This window comes from Bos indicus, chromosome 19, assembly GCF_029378745.1.
Source record: "Bos indicus isolate NIAB-ARS_2022 breed Sahiwal x Tharparkar chromosome 19, NIAB-ARS_B.indTharparkar_mat_pri_1.0, whole genome shotgun sequence".
Classification (NCBI taxonomy): domain Eukaryota; kingdom Metazoa; phylum Chordata; class Mammalia; order Artiodactyla; family Bovidae; genus Bos; species Bos indicus.
This window is the reverse complement of record NC_091778.1, coordinates 44,195,630-44,198,626: the sequence shown is the minus strand read 5'-3', so window position 1 is coordinate 44,198,626 and position 2,997 is coordinate 44,195,630. Positions and strand designations below refer to the sequence as shown.

Here is a 2,997-nt window from a genome sequence, read left to right as displayed (position 1 = left end):
CTGATTGGGGAACTAAAATCCTACATGCCTCAGGGCAATTAAGCCTGTGCTAAAGAAAGCCCGTGTGCTGCAATGAAGACCCAGTGTAGCCAAAATAAAATAAAATAAGAACTCTCCTCCCACTCCACCAAATTTCTTTTCAGGTGCTTTTTTTCTTACCAAAGTGATCAGTGGTGGGGGCATGGGGTGGGGGTGGGGCTGAGGGGCAGACAGAAATTGGCTGGATCAGCTGCCGTTACCTTTGATGTGAGTGACCCAGATTTTTTTTTTTTTTTTTTTACAAAAACATGTCGGTAAAAACAGGTGGAGGGAGAGATGGGTTAATCATTGTTAGCCAGTGAAAATGGCTGACTTATCTCCAGCACGGTGGGAAAGTTCAGCTGCAGGACCTTGAACTGTGCATCTATTGACCAGGTTGGGGAAGCGTGGTTCATGTCTCAGGATGAGCTGGACATTTTGTCCACAGAAAAATGCTGCAGGGCGCTAGCTTCACAGTAAACAGTTAAGGATCTTTGGCTCATTACCTACCTCTTGTCACCTCAGGGTCTGCCTTCTACCAAAATCAAATGAATCATCCTGTTGCAGGAAGGGAGACCCTTTCCAGGGAACAGGAGCAGGCTCTTGTCTAACACTCAGAAATGAGTTGTCCGAGGAGACGAATGTGCTGACAAAGCAAGAGACTTTACTGGGAAGAGGCACCCAGGTTGAGAGCAGCAGGACAAGGGGACCCAAGAGAACAGCTCTGTCACATGGCTCACAGTCTAGGGGGTTTTATGGTAATGGGATTAGTTTCTGGGTTGTCTCTGGTCAATCATTCTGACTCAGGGTCCTTCCTGATGGTGTACATGTTGCACATCCAAGATGGATTCCAGCAAGGAGGATTCTGGGAGGTTGGTAGACACGTGGTGTCCCCCTTTGACCTTTCCCGAATTCTTCTGGTTGGTGGTGGCTTGTTAGTTCTGTGTTCCTGACCAAGACTTCCTGTTATAAAATTATTCATGCAAATGGTTACTATTGTGCCTGGCCATGGTGGGCGGTTTCAGTCAGTGTTTCCCCTAACAATCCAAGCCATTATGAGAAGTACAGACTGATCATTTTTTCCCTCTCCTCCCTCTTCCTTAAACCCCCTTCCCCTCCCAAAGAAGCTATTGTTCCCTCCAGAGATTATCCTGTTTTCACAAACGGTCAACTAGTTCACTTACCACCAGAGGGTAGACACTTCTCCCATTCTCCATCAGCCCCTTGGTGGTGCCAAACCGGGACACATTCTATCTGTCAAATTCCATCCTTCTTGCCAGGAGTTAAATTTTGTTGACGTTGCATGGCAGAGGCAGAAGCAAAGGAAGGAAAGCTCTAAAAAAGTGGTTGGGACTATTAGGAAAAAGTTCATTTTCTTCTTTGTCTTAGTCTATACTCCAGAGACAAAGAGGAGCTGGCTGAGGGGAGACAGGAAGGGTGACTCCAGCTAAGGATCCAATCCTGACCTGCATTCCTCCTTGCTTCAACTCATGAATTCTTTGGAAGAACTAAAGGAAGGGAGGGAATTGAAGAGACATCAGTTGTGAAGTCCTAGCTCAGCCTGATGGAGAGTGAAGTGAGGTAGGGGATGGGGGGTAGGAGGTGGGTATGGGGCAGAAAGAGCATCTTGGTTTTCCTAAGAAGACTCAGAAACATTCTCAAGCTTATAGCAGGCAATCCAGGAGACTGTCCTTCCCCCATTGCCATCACTAATATTAAAAGGAAAAAAAAAGAGAAAGAATGATTAAAGAGCTGTGTGACCTCAACCAAGTCACTAGAGTTCTCTGAGTTTCACTCTTGTGACTTGATACTCACCCACCTTTGTTTTAACATTCTCTGAGTTTTGGGTGCTCATTTGAAAGTAGCTCCAATGATGTGGTGCCTGACTTTTATTTGATAGAAGCAAATAATTCATTATTACAGAAGGAAAAAGATAAACGTGTTCATATCTTTTTTGGGGAATTTTTCTGCACTGAAGTATGGTTGATTTACAGCATTTCAGGTATACAGCAAAGTGATTCTGTTATAAATATATTTATGTGTGTCCTTTTTTTCAGATTATCTTCCAGTATTCTTGCCTGGAGAATCTCATAGACAGAGGAGCCCGACAGGCTACAGTCCATAGGGTCGCAAGAGTTGGACATGACTTAGCGACTAAACCTCCACCTCCATAGGTTATTAAAAGGTATTGAATATGGTTCCCAGTACTATAGAGTAGGTCCATGTTGTTTATTTTATATACAATAGTATCTGCATATCTTTTTAATTAAAATATTTTCAAAAGTAATGTATCCACATAGTTAACAAAAACTTCAGAGTTTGAAAGATTGTTCAATGAAGTCAGTTCTTCCTTTCATCTCTGGGCATCTGCCAAACTTGGGTGCTGCCAGTACTTATCCAAGAACTGAGGTGCACGGGGAGTCAGAGAAGCACTCCACAATTCTCAAGTGGAGGTCAGCTCCCCACAGACAGCCTGGCATCCAGCTGTGATCCAGATTGGGGGAGGGGGTTTCCACCCTCTTCTCTTCCCCCTACTGTTTTTCTCTTCCAGCTCTGCCCTGTAGTCCTTTAATCAACTCTTTCTTTAATTTTCAGAATTTTCATCCCAACCAAAACACCCACGTTGTACAGTCAGTTATTAGTCCTTCCCTCTTCCGGAGCCCAGCTAGAGGACATAATTAGGAAATTAGTAGTCTTGGACCCTGTTAACCCACACCTTACCCCCTCTGAGAGTTCCCAAATGAGAACCATGATGCAGAGAAAAAGGAAGAGGTGAGGCCCAGAATTGTCATGAAAACAAACAATGAGGTTTCTCCCCCTCCCCTCAGGCCTGGAGAGGGCCAAGGAACTATTCTGAGCTATGAAAACACAGCAGGGCTCTGCTAGGAAATAAACAGCTGTCTGTCCCGCCAACGCCTGTCTCCCTAAACATGAGTCCTGACAGCGCCTGATCTCCAGCCAGAGAGTGGGAGAGAGAGG

At 45.0% G+C, this 2,997-nt stretch overlaps 1 long non-coding RNA gene across 1 annotated transcript; it reads right to left on the bottom strand.

The window, feature by feature from the left end:
• Positions 1 to 662: 662 nt before the first annotated feature.
• On the bottom strand, positions 663 to 2,229 carry LOC139177763 (uncharacterized). Its single transcript, XR_011562249.1, has 2 exons — positions 1,203 to 2,229; positions 663 to 981 (listed from the first exon to the last, which is right to left on the bottom strand). It is a non-coding gene; the product is annotated as an uncharacterized lncRNA (long non-coding RNA).
• Positions 2,230 to 2,997: the final 768 nt, after the last annotated feature.